The sequence below is a fragment of the Salarias fasciatus genome, chromosome 14 (assembly GCF_902148845.1).
Source record: "Salarias fasciatus chromosome 14, fSalaFa1.1, whole genome shotgun sequence".
In the NCBI taxonomy this organism is placed as follows: domain Eukaryota; kingdom Metazoa; phylum Chordata; class Actinopteri; order Blenniiformes; family Blenniidae; genus Salarias; species Salarias fasciatus.
The window spans coordinates 25,590,492-25,607,353 of NC_043758.1; the positions used below are offsets into that span (position 1 = coordinate 25,590,492).

The following is a 16,862-nucleotide window of genomic DNA, read 5'->3' on the forward strand; positions in this document are numbered from 1 at the left end:
ACCTCAGCCAGGCTAAACTAGTTTTTAGGGCTGACTCAGACTGAGGAGAATCTGTGTTACTCCCCAAAACTGAAACCCTATAGCTGAAATCTCTGCCTCCAGCTGTATTGAAAAATCTAAGAGTGTAGAATGAGCCAGCAATCTGAGAACTAAATGTTCTCCTGGGACAATGTGGTACTAAAGGTGGGGGAGATGAATTTTAAATTCTATTATAGACTTTACAGGAAGCCAATGAAAAGAAACCAATATGGAAGTGATCTGTCTCTTCCTCTACAGCCTGTCAATATTCTCACTGCAGCATTTTGAATCGATTGGAGCCTTTAAAGAGAGTAATTTGGACGCCCAGACATAGTCCAGGCCAGTCGTAACAATTGCATGGGTTAATTTCTCAGCAACGCTTTAGACATGCTCTTAAATTTAGAAAGAAGGCAGTCCACCACGTCACGACCTTTTTCAACATGAACATAAACTGGAAAATGCTTCTGCTCTCATACTTGTTTTCCTGGTGATGAGTTTCAGATTTGCTTGCTGGAGAATTTTCCGTTCAGGACGATCAATAACCTGGGAGTGAAATAAAAATCCATTATAAATACAGGAGTTAAAGTCTCAGGGATTGCTTTAAAATGCAACAATGTGTTCAATCAATGAAAAGTCATCGATGTGGAATCATCTGAATGCATGTCTTCCCAGCATTTCAAAAGGTGATTTGCAACACGAGCCTCCAGGACAGTAATGCTACTCAAGGTAAAGTGCTGTGGGTCAGCATGTGCAGTGAGTCAACTGTGAATTCACATAACCGAGATTTTTTGGGGAGCAAAACAACCTTCCACCACCGCTCGCCACGACTGCTGTGGGCAAGAACAGGTGGACGAAGGGCACAGACTGGAAACGGCTTAGTCCACTGAAGTAGAAAAGCAAAATATAAACGCAAAAGTCCTCACTTTACATGAGAGTAATCCAAATTCACATGCACAATCCTTCTTGCTAGCACTTCTGCTAACTCCATCCAAACACATTCTCACATGCTCTTCACATACCGCGACTCTGCATGCTCGCCTGGAGCCAACGAACTGCTGCAACATATTGACTGAGCCAGAAGCATACAAACAAATGCTTGCGCACACTCGCACACACCATGCCTACTAATGAGATAAGACTGAATTGTCATTTCGAGGTTTTCCTCAGCCGTGTGGGCTCATGAGGATAGCGTGCAGCTGCAGACCGTTTCCCATTCCTTGTATGCACCTAAATGCATCTCTCTCTCTTCCTCACTCATGCACACACTCGCAGACACACACCCCACCCCCCTCCTTGGGTATCATCCTCTTCCTCTGTGAATTGTATTCCGTTTGCTTCCCTTGCTTCTTTGTGCTTTCCGCTCCCTCCCTCTCTCCTCAAGCTTGCAGCAGTGTGGTGTGCCGGCTGTACGAAGGTGTCAGCAATACTAATGCTCCACTACCCTCCACCCCTTCTTCTCCTTCTTCTTCTTCTTCTTCTTTTTTTTTTTCCATCCCTCAGCACCACTGAGGAGGTGACCCTGCATTAATGCTGCAGAGCGGCTCACACCCTAACCGGGATCAATGCTCACTGGGACTTCATTTTGCACAGATCAATCCGCCAAATATAAATGTTTGTTCTCACAAAAAAAAAAAGAAAAAAAGTTTACGATTGAAAATTTGTGTCAGCGTAGTTTCAGATTCAGTCGCAGTGATTTTGGTACAGCATTTCTTGAACCTTGTTTTTGTTTCTACTGTAAGTTCACTTTAGCAAGTTTCAACTTTAGATAGCTTCAGTAGAATTTTATAGTTCACTAAAGCTCATACAAATCTGCGTACATCCATATTTTCAGATGTTTAAAATGTACTTTTGTGTGTCTCAGTGTTATATCTCAATTCATGCTACAATTCCTCTGTTTAGTTTTAATTATTTTCTCAAAAAGCTGCCAAGTGGTGCAGCGGTTAATATTCCCACTGTGTAACAAGAGGGTTCCGGGTAAGAGTCGATTGAGCCTTTCTATGGTGTGAGTGTGACTGTTTCTCCACCGTACTGTGGCCCTGGGTTGGTTCGTGCAGTACAGAGCACAAAGAGATATTTTCTTACAGTACAATTATTGTGGCTTCAGATTTTATTCACATTTATTGACTTATTATCTTCGACTGTTTCCTGCAGATGTTGGTCTCCAAATTAAATTTTATTAGTCTAGAATTTTTTTACTACTCCAGAACCTTCCTTAATCTCTATAAACCCAGTTGCTTCTGTCAATCATGTGTAAAGCACTTAAAGTTGCATTTCATTGTCTGAAAGGTGCTACATAAATACAGAAGACGTCTTTGCCCTTCACACAGGAAAACCCTCCATTAGTCCTCAATTATGATTATTCTTGATGAAGAGTTCCTTGAGTCTGCATTTCTGCCTGTTCTTTTCTTCTTCTCTGATTGCTCCATTGAGCGACTCCACTACACCCGACCCTTCACGCAATAGAACTTTGCCATTTGCAGCTAAATCCATGCATTATAGAGCTCTTCCTCATGTCTCTCATACTTTTCATATCTGCTCGTAACAGATTCTCAGTCTTCGTGTTAACTTTATAATTAACTTTATACTTGAAGATGTTTTCATTCAGCATTTTGGGAGAATATTTAAAGTCATGTTTGTGAGATTGATTTCAGTCATTTTAGCTACAACTGTGTAAAACACTGATTCTGCATGCATGTACAAGCATGCACCGACAGCACCGACAAGCTAAAGTGTCCAAACCTATTATCTGGTAATTGGGTTTTCTGCATGTAATCGGCCACCAGTGTCCCATCCTCCACAGCTCAACACAGGTACTTCTCCCCAACACAGCTAATGATTGGGGGGAAAAAATGCTGATGGGCACTTAACAACAGCAATGATTTTTGCTGAAAAGGCACAATTTGAAATGAATAGAAAGGCATGGCCATTCTATATCCACGACAGTGGACCGGAGCGCCATCCAACACTGCTGTCTCCGTTCCTCACTGAAAGTCATTCTGAGAGGTTTCATAATCGGGATTGAACAAGTCATTATGAAAAGTTTTGGCAAAGTGTTTATGCAGTTTTTGTCATGTTTTGTCAAGAGCAACACCACTGTGTTAATACAGATGTTTCATTCATGGGATGATAAATGAGATGTCATTACTAATCACAAATGCAATTCGAAAGAAAGGATTAACTGCTTGAAATACAATCTGACACATCAAAAAGCCCCAGAAAAGCAAAAAATATAAAGAAATAAATGAAACTTTGCTCAAAGTAAGAAATAAATATGGATTTGTTATCTGATGATATTTCACATCTAAAGCATCAACTTCATGTCCCATCATAAACCACCTGCCTTTAATGGACTCAGGCTCTATTTTCAAGAGATGAGTAACTAAACACAAACTGGACTGAAAGTTTTTAGTCTGAAGACTCTTAACGGAATATTAAACTCTGTTTGATGCTTGTTCCTGACAGAGTGAGGAGTTGGAGTTCACAGTCACTCAGGCTGCGGAGTGAAGTCGATCCGGAGACCTTGACTTTGCCTTTGTAGAGAAGTGAAGTCAGCAGAGTAGATGGGATTGGAGGTGCGAGGGATTGGAGCTGAAAGCGGGCCTCTCGGGCTGCCGGCGTTTCCCATCCTGTTGATGGATGTTATGTTTGCTGAGCAAGTAAGTGGGGAAACTGACCGCTGAGGACAGCCTTGCATGTCGTGAGTGTCTCCTGTTTTCGTGGCTTTTCTGCTGAACCTGCAGGAGCTTCTCTTCCCAAGTCATCGGGACAATGAACTCCCTCGGGAATCCTGACTCCTCGCCACAGAGTGAGCAGACTACACATGTGCACACAGACGCTCTGCACTAATAAAGTTTGGGGTTGGACTGTGGGGACTGGATGCTGGAGAGACTGCTTGACAAGCATTTGTGTTTCCTGGACAGATTTGTTTTCATTACATTTTTTTGAGGGGGCAATCTTATTGTTTGTTTGGGTTCTTTTGTTGACCTTTGACTAGATAAGCAATAGTCTCTCTCCTCCACGGACACTCTACACCACAAAAGTGAGGGAAAAATTGAGCCTGTAGCTCAGCTTTCTCTGAAATGACTCGACTTAAAACCCACATAATTCAATTGGATTCTATGACTTTAAAACCAAATGCATCATCACAGAGTACATTTTGTGCCAATCTGGGTAACTGAGTGGTAGAGGCACCAAAAACGAGACATTAAATCTGTATTTTCTCCTCTCTTGTGTTTGTTTTCCATCATTTTTATCGTGAGAGTTTCACAATCGCTCTCCTAAAGTAGAATCTGGCACGCTGCAGCAGTGTCCTATTGCTGAGTGTACACACAAGAACTTTTTGAAACTTATCAGAATGAAGGAAACCATATCTGTTTTGCCCTCACAGGATTTTGCATTGATTTCACGACAAACGTTTGCTTACAAATACTGGAGCAAACAGTTCAGAAATCCAACATAATGGCTGCAACTGAAGCTTTAAAATATTAGAATAAACAAAACACAATGAGAGAATTAGGCAAAGTGTACATGTATGTTCTCCTTCTCAATCCTTTTTGCCAAGACAAAATGGATCCTTTGCAGAGTGGGATTAGCAACATGCTGTTTCTGTAAAAGGAAACTAATTGGAGTACTAATTAAAATAGCTCCTCACAGCAGTGGATCTCTCATTAACGCCCTTTATTTCATTAGACCGGTTTCTATTCAAGCTTTTCCACACATTTCAAGGGGCTTGGTGTAAATATAGAAGATTGTCATGTTAACCAAGATGGGAAGACAAAAGCAAGGAAGAGTTGGTGTAGGAATGCAAATATGTGCATCAGTTGAGTTTTAGCCAATCCTGAACCACGCGCACCACACACACACACACACACACACACACACACACACACAACACACACACACACACACACACACACACCACACAACACACACGGAGCAACTCATCTTCACAAAGTCACTAGAAGCTGAGGGCTTTCACTGGAAGTCATTAACTTGTAATGACACAAAAACAATAATGATAGTCACTCTTTGAACCCTTTTGGCGCGAAAGCTAATTGCAGAAAAATTGGAACACTAAAATCTAAGCCATTGTTGTTGTAAGAGTGGGAAATAAAAATGACATTTAAAAAAAAATCATTGCTGTTATTCAGAGGACTTTGAGTCCGTGTTTGTTAAATGCACTCATAAAGCCAGTGATTATATATACAGCTGGCAGTATATATTCAGCATTGGCAGATTGCCCACAGAAGTCGATATAAGCATCCCAGCGGAAAAGCTAATGACTCTGACTGCAGCCCCGACGTGGGCCAGAGACCTTGCTGCCTCATCCGAGCTAGACGCGGACCTGGAAAGATACAGTAGCGCGCTGGTAAGATTCTCTTCCACAGTGGACGATCATCACAGCCAGACGGCTCTGCTGAAGAAATGATCAGAGGTGCTACTTACTGCGTGGGCTTCAGCCTCTAGCAGCCTCAAAAGCAAGAATCAGGAGAGTCCTGAGACCTGTGGAGCTTATGGCCCTCAGTCCCAGCTCACCATAATCAGATCAGTTTAATATATCTTACATTTCTCCTACTTGATGCTTCATCCTACTTCGGTTGACCTATGCAGTGATCAGTCTTGTCCTCAATTAATGTCAAACAAACCATAAAGCCAATCCCATCAGACTCACCTCTCACAGAGTCTGTGCTTTAGAAACTTTGCTGTAAGAGCAGAAGGTGGAAAGTGAGCAATAGCAGAGAATGTCAGCGCTGTCTGCACCTGTTGACGGCGACCATGAAAAGGCTAATTTGAATGTGGAGTGCGGAGAGAGAAAAGTTTGAGACAGTTCGTTGCAAATTGATCTAGCAGCTCAGCATGGGTGTTACTATTTCTGTCTGGTTTGGAGCAGCTTTGTGAGATTCCTTGATTAAATAACCTCAACGAAGGACTTTGATCTTGTGGAAGACCTCCTTTGTTGTAGAGGGATTTGTACAGATAGGCAGGCATATGTGTGTCTAATATATCGATAATTGTCTTCGATAATGAATTTCCACTTGTGAAGACAACACAAGTCCATTGGAAGCACAAACTCCCTACACTTGGTCAAGATGGCTCTGGATCGCGGGAGAGTGGGATGATGTGCTTTCCCCACAGAAACACAAGCAACTTTCAGTCAGTGAACTCTTTCAGCTGTGTGAACCTGAGTGATCTGACATTCATGTTTATTCAATTTTCCCACAAATAAAGCTCTAAGGTCGTAGCTTTGTGCCTCTCACATTGTTAAAGACGCAAGCGGCTTTCTAAACACAATATTCCACAACTGAAATGAGATCAATGCAGATAACTGAAGTGTTCAGGGTGGAGAAACTGTCAGATGTGCTCAGTTCAACAGAGCTGGGAGGAAAAACAAGGGAAAGTGGGATTTATATTCTGCAACATGCCAGGGGTCAAGGCTAAGGAGAGAATGGGTCCTCTGGGAGGACTTCTGGAGAGAGCGGTGGAGCGTGGGCTTTGGGGGAGATGGAGAGCGAGAGTGATAATTCTCGTGAGGCTTTTAGGGCGGAAGCTAAGTGCACTCATGTTGTCGGCAGGAGAGGAAGCTGCAAGAGACCCGAGAAGTGATTTTACTCAGTGGTGGAACTGCTGGAAGGCAGACAGACGCAGTTATTAACCCATTAGCAGCTGAGGGCACTCCGGGTTTCAATTCCCTGTTTTACAGTCTCTAGTCTTGTTGGAAATAATTCAAATTCTGTCCTAATAACAAAAAAAAAAACAACTCTCAAGATGCTCTTGCTTTGCTTTTCATATAAAAGGCCATAGAAGCATCCAGCATGTTCATCAAGCTTCTTCAAACTACAAAAGATCTGCCTTCAACCTTAAAATAGCTGGAAATAAAACAAATTCTACAAATCAACCCTTTGAAAGAGACTTTAATCAGTAAAAGGCTCTTTGTTGTGGAACCGGCTCAGAACGATTTCCAATTTCAAGTTCTGGCAGTTTGATCACCTTTCAATCTGGAGCACGTGTCTCATGTCCCACTTTCATGAAGGTAAACTCATAAAATAGAGCGCTCTGTCTGGAGATCAAGTTCTCACACACATCAGGCTCAGTACTGCAGAAGTTAAAACTGTTTTCAGTTTTTGTTGTGAAACAGAGTTTAAACAAAACTTGAAACTGTCGTCTAAGAATCACTTGAGATGCTCTTTTTATTGTAAAACATGTTACTGGCCTTTAATCAACCAGACTTGATGTTATTCACTTCAACAGGAGGTTTCTGATCTACTTCTCCAATGTTTAATTCATCATTTTCTGAGGCGTTGCTGCCATAAAATCAAAACAAAGAGCACGTGCTTTATAAAATGCTATATAAAAATGTCTTTTTCACAGTTTACAACATTACTGCAACATATGTGTCTTTTAAGTTTTACGTCGGGGACAATAAATATTCTCAGGCAGCTTCCAACATAAATTCCACCCCTTATCTGCACATGGTGTCTTCGACAGCCGAGGAAAGAATTATTCCACAAGAAACTGGGATACAGGAAGATTTTTCCAACAGATTTCAGCATGCACGAGGTGTTTTGTTGTTGTTGTTCAGCTTCTCCCTCTGTTTGCTTTGTGCCGTTGCTTTCATCTCATATAAACACTTGGCAATAATTGAACGGATAAAGCGCCTTCCCCACTTTAGGAACCATATAAAAATACCAATAAAACAAAGGCCTGGAGTCAAATTTAATGACTGTCCACTTGTGAGAGCGATGCGGATCTCATAACGTCTCCTTCGAGGGGTAAATAACACGCTTATAAGAGCCCACCCCCCCGACGTTTGATCTGTGCGCCGCTATCCCATATTGCCGCTGAATGATAATATGCTTAAACACAGTGGGTTGCCCCAGACTTGGGTTCAATGAGGCATGCAGAGCACAGGTTGTCTCAGAGACGGGAGAAGCGTTACCCAGCAGGCTCTCCTCTGGTTAATCTAGTCTTTTCCAGCCCTGACACTCAGCCGGGGGCCCTGCCGAGAAAATGGCCAGGCGAGCGCCCGAGGCGGCGCATTCTGCCATCGATCAAAGAAAATTCGCCCTCGTTGCTTCAAGGCCATCTTTGTAACCTTACATTGCGGTATCTCTCTGGGGTTGTTGCTTTTGTTCTGGCTTAATCTATGACGAGTTGCTCTCAGCACCAACTTTCTGCTCTTTTCCCGTTCTTGTGTTTTCTTGAGCTATTTTGGTTATCTGACCACCTTTACTGACTTTAAGGAACAGAGGGGTATTATTTATCACACAGATTATAGCAGGCTGGATGCCGTCCAGCTCACTGGAACCTACACCAGGAAATTCTAAAGCACAATGTATTACAGTTTATTTTCTAAAACAATATGATCAGGTTTTCATCTGTATCATCCTTTTTTTTTTTTTTGGTGAATCAGCAAATCAATGTTTGAGAGAACTGAACAGAGATAAATGGATTTTGCCGGTTCACAAAATCATAACTTGACTTAACATCAGATTATTTTTCACAACAAAACTGTCTGGAATTATGTCTCATAAATCAGGCAAAATGAGTGATGCTGGCTTTACTGGGCAGAACTCACTCAGTACTTTGTTGCTGTCTGTGGGAAAACTGTTCATCGGGTGAAGCTATGAGTCTAAATTGTTGTGTTTGTTCTATATCCAGTCCATATTCTGCTGTCTCTTGGCAGTTTTTAGTTGAGGCTCACCTGTAATAGCAATCAATCTGAATTGTCTGTCCATACAGAAGCCCTGCATTCGTTTTTATCATACTGTTCTTCTCACCCTGTGTGGCTTCATTACAAAATTAACTAACAGTTCCAACCCTGTGTCGTGGAGGAGTCCAACCAGCCGTAAATTCAGACATTTGACGAGACTTGCAGGCTTTATCTTGCTTGCTTGAAAACAGAAACTCAAGAGGAAAGATCAAATTACCACTATGTGAGCAATAATCACACTAATGCAGTGGCAGAAAGCAGAATAAGTCTCGAGAGAGCAAAACCTGCATCTGGTCACTTTTTAATGTGTATTCTGCTTCTGTTCTCCCGTTAAAAAAAACAAGGGTGTTGACACTCAATCGACAAGCACAAAGAGGAGAGAAAGTTAGACAAGCGATCGCTACTACACATGAGTCCATGCAGATCCTTTCCGCACACACTCTCTCAAGCATGGATCTGTGAAGGCCTGAGCCAGACACGGGGTGGCGGCGAAGTGACAGACGCTCAGGTTTTAGTAGCCCCCTGGGCAGCAATGACTGAGCTCCACCTCCAAGCTTCATATACAACAAAGTAGCCATTTTACAGCCGCATCCTGTCTCCTTTATTCGCCGTCCAGGGAAATAAACAGGGTTCCAGCGAAGCAGACAGCTCTCCGTGAAACTGTTATGTGGACTGAGGCTGACGCATGCCTGCTCTGTTTCATTACAGCTAATCATTTTGTCAGTCAGAAGCATGGCAACAGGTAACCATGGTCAGCAGGAGTACAGGGAGATGTGGTGCTGGTAGCTTCACCTGCGCAGATCTCATCAATTTAGTCTGATCTGAACAGTGATGAATACCACATCTCAAAGCACTTTTACAGAGAAAAGCCGACTCGTCCACTTGAGCCGGCGCAGGCGATGATGGAGGAATTAGGTTGTTTTTTTTGTTTTGGTTTCTTGTATTAATTACCTCATGTCATAATTAACCAATGCAACCTGCAAAGAACTTCAACAACTACTGATTATGAATTTAGTTTAGTGTTTAGTGTCTACACCCTGATGAGCACACTAAACAATTCAGCATTTGGACAAAGCAGGCAAACATGCTCACGACATTTTATTAATTTTTATTTTTGTTAACTACTAGTGCAATGGTGCCTGCAATGAGTCCCGCACAATGCCATTGTTTTTCTGTTTTTTAATAACTTCTGACTTAACTGTAAGCCCTGACTTCAACAGGACTTGTAAATGATTTGATGTGTTACTTCTGTTTTGTGAAAAACATTCATGCAAGGCAATCCTGGCCCATCTAGTCATAAAGAGGCCATTAAAACAAAGACTAAATACAAAAACACATCATATCAGGGAAAATTTGTGGACTGTGAAGGTGAGAATTAGTCCTTCATGTCTGGACAGTCGAACTAAGCCCCCGTAAACACAGTTTTTTGCAAATCAATTGTGGGTAAAGACTTTAATGAGATTCTGCTTCCTTAGCTAATTATGAAACCTTAAAAAGCAAGCAATTAATAAGAGAGAAATCCTCACAATGAAGGTCACACAGATTTTACTGAAAATGTGTTCTCTTTCAAACCTCCCTCGGTATCTCACTATGGGAAACGCCCCCTGGCGTGACCGATCATGGAAGCTCCAATGACACCACGTCTGTCATGTGACAGACCAATCATCTCGAGATGCATGGGGCAGCCCGCCCCCTTTATAAGCGGTCCCCGCGCTGCACCCACCATTCTCGCTTTCTTCCACGTGAAGATCATCACTTGGCTCCTCAGCGGTCCTGATTTTGGATTTTCATTTAACTGCTCTTCCGACGCGCCGTCAAGGTAGTCACCGAGCGTGAAATTTCCGACTCAGGATTCACTTCACTACTTTCGTCGCGAGAGTGTGCGTTTTGGTGTCATTAGTTTGACCGTCGAGGTCGGCTATGGCTACCGCTTCCTCGGCTAGCGGCAAGGGAAAGGACGTCGAGTCCCGTCCCTGCCCGGCCTCTTGCGGTTTCACCATTTCAGGGAGAGATCCACATCCTCTCTGCATCACCTGTATGGGAGTGCAGCATGCCCAGGCTTCACTCGCGGACTCCGAGTGCTGCCAGCATTGCAGCACTATGCCGACCAGGATCCTGGAGAGGCGCCTCAGGGTCTCGGCCAGTTCAAAGGCCGACCCCAGCCTCTCTGATAGCGCCGCCAAGCCGAAGCGGGCTATTGCTAACTTAGACTGGGCTAACCCCCCGGTTGAGGACTTCCCTCCGCTGTTCGACCAGCTCCTCGACTCGGAGGACGAACACGGAGGGGGGCACGAAGAGGAGGACGATAACCTGGACCTCCTTAACGATGACAACGAGGAGGATGACGAGGACGCAATCCTCCCGCCGACTCCGGCATCCCGACCCAGCAGCTCCGTTAGCGGAGGAATCCAACCCCCCTCTTCACCCTCGGAGGTCGACCTGCATGAGGTGTGTAAACGAGCGGCGTCACGGCTGGGTATAGACTGGCCCGCGTCACAGGATGACAAGGGCGAGGAGAGGGATTTATACGACGGCAAAATTCTGCCGTCTCGCCCGGTGTCGAAGAAGCAGGTCATGCCTCGTCCCAGCGTGCATGAAGGAGATGAAGCGGTTTTGGGATAAACCGTTTCGCCACAGAGTCCCCGTCAAGGGTTACTCCGGCCTGGAAGTGGCTAACAGCGGGGAGTGGGGCCTCGGAGATCCCCCGGTAGTGGAGCAGGCGGTGGCTTCTCACCTCCACCCCAGCCACCGGTCCGCGCTCACCGCGGCCGGCCCCACCCTCCCCGGGAAAATGGAGCGCTTCTCCGCCTCCATGTTTCAAAAGATGTACAAATCAGCAGCCCAATCAGTGAACAACTTAAATGTTGTCACCCTGCTGACAGCCTACCAGGCTGAACTTTTCCAGGAGATGGGGGTCCTCCTGGATAAAGGCTCCCCAAGTCCCAAAATATGGGAGGAGATGTGTGTGGTCACGGACCTCATCCTCCGTGTCTCCAGGGGTGCGGTCCAGGGCTGCGGCCGTGTTATGGGGCTCGCAGTGGCAGGAGAGAGAGCGCTCTGGCTGAATCTCTCCAGCCTGTCGGACCAGGAAAAACAGGTCATAATTGATGCTCCCTTCGACCCGTCAAGGGCTAAGGGCTTGTTCGGCGAGGCTGTCACGGCCATGCAGCAGACCAGTGACCTGAGGAAGAAGCAGGGAGAAGCCTTTGATCTCTGCCTTCCTCGTAAGTTGCCTCTCGCCCCACACCGCCACCCCGCCAGGGATTCGCGGCTGCGGCGAGAGCGCGCAGCAGCGGCTACAAGGACCCCAGACCGCGCACGTCTGAGCAGCCAGCGTCTCACCAGCGCGGCGCTCAGCAGCAGAAACACTGGCCCAGGAAGTCCTTTGCCGCTGCAGCTGCCGCTCCAGGCACCGGTCCGACCCGCCCGTCCCGCCCCCCGGACGGGAAGAAAAACGGTCGGCCTAGGTGTCGTGGTTCGCAGACACAGAGGCTCAGCAGTCAGCACTCACAGAGATCCCTGCTCTGAGCCCCTCCGGAACAGGTCACATGTTTCCCTCTCCTCCCAAGAAACGGAGGATGGATGTTCTGGACCAAGTTCCGCTCAGCGCTGTGTAACGGCCCCGTTTGGTCTTCCCGTTCACAGACTGAATTATGCACTCGTTCCCCCAGTGCACAGTTTCGTTTCCCCCCTTCGTCGCCCCACGGGGACAGTTCTAAGGGAAGTGGAAAGAAGCGCAATGTTCACACCAAGCACTTCTCCTGGTTTTTCAATAAAAAACAAGCTGTCGCAGCCAGGCTCAGTCATAAAGCCGAGGGCGCAGCGAACACAAAACAAAAAGAAAAATCAAGAAGTGCAGGACAGTCTGTCCCCCCAGAGGGCGCAGCTGCTCCATTGTTGAGCTTCAGGCCACCGGGCCCTCTCGCTGTCAAAGCAGAGGAGTGGCGCGCATGCGCAGTGAACCCGTGGGTGTTTACAACGGTTGCCAGGGGTTACAGGCTGCAGTTCGCTGTGAGGCCGCCCCGCTTCAACGGTGTGCTGACGTCAGAAGCTGCAGGGGAAGCCGCGGAGGCTTTAGAGAGCGAAATATCTTCTCTGTTAAGCCGCGGGGCAATTCGCCTTGTACCGGAGGGAGAGAAATCAGGGGTTTTATTCCCGGTATTTCCTCATTCCAAAGAAAGGAGGTTCATTGCGTCCGATCCTGGATCTGCGGTTCCTCAATCTACACCTCCGAAAGTACAAATTCAAAATGCTCACGCACAAGGTTCTGTTTCGATCCATTCATCCAGGCGACTGGTTCACTTCAGTGGATCTGCAGGACGCTTATTTTCATATAAGCATATATCCCGCACACAGGAAATATCTCAGGTTTGCGTTCAAGGGAACGGCTTACGAGTATCAGACCCTGCCTTTTGGGCTGTCACTCGCCCCGAGAGTTTTCAGCAAGTGTGTGGAAGCAGCCCTGAACCCGATGCTCGCATCGGGTTCAGAGTGTTCGCGTATCTGGACGATTTTCTCCTCTGTGCATCCAGCAAAGAGAAATCGGAGAGGGATACGCGGAAGCTGATGGACAGGCTGTACAGCTTGGGGTTCAATATAAACCCCGTAAAGAGCTGTTTGTCTCCCACTCAGAGGATCGAGTATTTGGGCCTCGAAATAGACTCTGTTTCATTTCGGGGTTTTCTGTCCCATGCTCGAGTGGAGAAATTTCGCCAACACCTGGCTTTATTTCGGAGAGGACGTTCAGTGTCGTTGCGGGACTGTCTCCGGCTGTCAGGGCTGATGGCGTCATCAATCTGTCATTCCGCACGGGCTGCTGAAAATGAGGGATTTTCAGCGCTGGATATCTTCCCTGCGTCTGGACGCACGACGTCACCTCAGGCGTATGGTGAGGGTTTCCCCGGCTCTCCGTCACTGGAGGGACCCGGGATATTCTCAACCGGCGTCCCGTTGGGAGCGGTTGTGATGAGGAAGACAGTTACAACCGATGCCTCGTTAACGGGGTGGGGAGCGGTTTTCGGGGGAGGTCAGTGAACGGGACCTGGCCCCCGACGCTCCGTCAGGCTCATATAAACTATTTGGAGCTGTTGGCTGTGTTCCTAGCCCTCAGACATTTTCTGCCCCTCCTGGGAAAGTGTCATGTGCTGGTCAGAGCGGACAACACGACAGCAGTGGCCTACATAAACAGGGAAGGAGGCACTCGCTCCGTAAAATTACACAGACTGGCTCAGAGTCTGTTATTATGGAGCAGCGAACACCTGTTATCGCTGCGCGCAGCGCATCTTCCGGGTGCACTGAACAGCGGGGCAGATTTACTCTCCAGGGGAAATCCCTTGTACGGAGAGTGGAGACTGAACCCCGAGGTGCTTCTCCGGGTGTGGGAGAGATTCGGCCGAGCGTCCGTAGATCTCTTCGCATCGCACGAAAACGCAGTGTCCCCTATTCTTCTCATTACGAGACAGGGACGCGCCGCTGGGGGCGGACGCGTTTGCGCACCCGTGGCCAAACGCGCTGCTGTATGCTTTTCCCCCTCTCTATCTCATCACTCCTACGCTGATCAGAGTGAAAGACAGCAGCTTTCATTAATCCTGATAGCTCCTTACTGGCCCAGCAGGCCGTGGATGGCGGAGCTGATACAGCTCGTACACGGCCAGCCATGTCCGTTACCGTTACGCACGGACTTGGTGTCGCAAGCGTGCGGGCAGGTTTTTCATCCGAACCCCGAACGTCTGGCTCTCTGGGCTTGGTTCGTGAGAGGGTGAATTTACAGGAGTCCGGTCTCCCGTCGAGGGTGATTGAGACTATTCAGTGCGCACGAGCACCTGCCACGCGATCATTGTATGACAATAAATGGCGCGTGTTTGAAAAATGGTGTGAGACTAAAGTTTCATTCCGTTTCAGTGTTCTGTCCCGGATGTGTGTGCTTCCTGCAGGACTTATTGGACGGTAATAAAGCTTTTTCCACCATTAAGGTCTATTTGGCCGCTATTTCAGCGTGTCACGTGGGCTTTGGAGGTGCGCCTGTCGGGCAGCATCCTCTAATTAAGAGGTTTATGAAGGGGGCGCGTCGGCTGCGTCCCGTGCGTAAACTCCCGGTCCCGTCATGGGATTTACCCACGGTTCTGGAGGCGCTCACAGGATTGCCCTTTGAGCCGTTAGAATGTGCAGATTTAAGAGTGCTCTCTCTTAAAACTATCCTGCTGCTGTCTTTAACGTCAGCTAGACGGATAGGTGAGTTACAGGCTTTGTCTGTGCACGCCTCCTGCCTTCAATTCTCCCCAGATTATGGGAAGGTTACATTACGTCCTAACCCGGCGTTTGTGCCTAAGGTTAGTGATTCTGCATACAGCTGTTCCACGCTTGAGCTGCTCGCTTTTCACCCACCGCCGTTTGCAGGGAGGATGAGCGGCGGCTCAATTTCCTTTGTCCTGTGAGAGCGTTACGCATCTACATGGACAGGACTAAGGGATTTCGGAGGAGCAACCAGCTCTTCATATCGTGGGCTCCCTCCCATAAGGGGAGGGCCCTGACGCGCCAGCGCCTGTCACATTGGGTGGTGGAGGCTATATTCTTGGCGTATGAAAGTCGTGGTTTGCAGCCCCCGGAGAGGCTGCGGGCCCACTCCACCAGGGGCATGGCCACCTCATGGGCCCTGTTTAAGGGCACATCTGTGAGGGACATTTGTGCCGCTGCCAGCTGGGCGTCCCCACACCATTCATCCGATATTACAGGCTGGACGTGACCGAGACATCTCTGGCTCATTCAGTCCTGAGTGTGGGTACATCTTAAATGCGTGCTAGCCCTAGGGGAAGGTTGAGGGTGTCGATCCATCGCGGGTCGCGGCTTTGTGGGCTTCGGAGCATGCAAATCCGGGAGTGGGCTATATCTCCCATAGTGAGATACCGAGGGAGGTTTGAAAGAGAACGTTAGGTTACTCACGTAACCCCGGTTCTCTGATAACCGAGTGAGGTATCTCACAACACTGCCCTACTTGCATCAGTGGGGTGGAAGAATTACGCTTGAGAATGGTGGGTGCAGCGCGGGGACCGCTTATAAAGGGGGCGGCTGCCCCATGCATCTCGAGATGATTGGTCTGTCACATGACAGACGTGGTGTCATTGGAGCTTCCATGATCGGTCACGCCAGGGGGCGTTTCCCATAGTGAGATACCTCACTCGGTTATCAGAGAACCGGGGTTACGTGAGTAACCTAACGTTTTGCATCTTAGTCTTAATATGAATATTCACATCAAATCCCTGAAAATAGGAAGAACAACACAAGAAACTGCTGGTGTATTCTCCACGGGACAGACAGCTTTGATAAACCATCACTGATTGCTTTTTTTTTTTAAATGATATTCAACATTTGTTTGATGTGTTTGAATCTGTTTACTTCTGGTGATGAGCCAATGCACGAATGGAGTAATAGCCATTTGGTGGTATGTTTCAGGACTGTAATTGCTGACTTCAGTGTTTAATAGGAGGTTAATGTCCGCTCACCACAAATTGTTGAAATCTTGTTGCCTGTTTTGTGCCATTATCAGCCGCTCCAATAATAAACCTCAACACAAAAGACAAAATCCTCGAGCTTCTGCACCAATAAATCAATCTCGCTTTAATTTGCCGCCATTAAATCCACTCCGTGCGAGCACAGATTGCTAAGAACCGGAAAGCCTGCCTGCGGCACTCCGGCGCTGGGCTGAGTATTATTGTTTTCTCACTAAAAATTCTGCTTTCATGAGTGTTTTCTCACTTTTATTACATTTCTTTTCCCCTTATTACATTGCAGCACGTCTTCAACATGTTTGCCGCAGCTGAACTCGACACCTACAAGTCATGTGAGCGGGATTCTTATCTGTGGGGGTGCGAGCGCATTCGGCAGCGATCGTGTTTACTTTGCTAATTTATGATCAAATTATATGAGCACAATAACGGCAAATAGTTCAAAAGGATTGTACGTCATCTCTTAATTATTGATGGGCCAAAAAGCCATCTCTCATTCCCTTCAAAACCCTTAGATCTCCACTGGGGGTCTGGCAACCCGAGGGCCTTTGTGCATTACTTTTCCTATGAAATGTCTTGAACCAAATAGCGAATCTTAATGGGGAGGATTGTGATCAATAGCTTCCCCTTCT

General features: G+C 46.8%; 1 pseudogene; it reads left to right on the forward strand.

Annotated features, from left to right (window-relative positions):
• The first annotated feature begins 14,384 nt into the window (after positions 1 to 14,384).
• LOC115400029 (uncharacterized) lies at positions 14,385 to 15,517 on the forward strand (annotated as a pseudogene).
• The last annotated feature ends 1,345 nt before the right edge of the window (positions 15,518 to 16,862 follow it).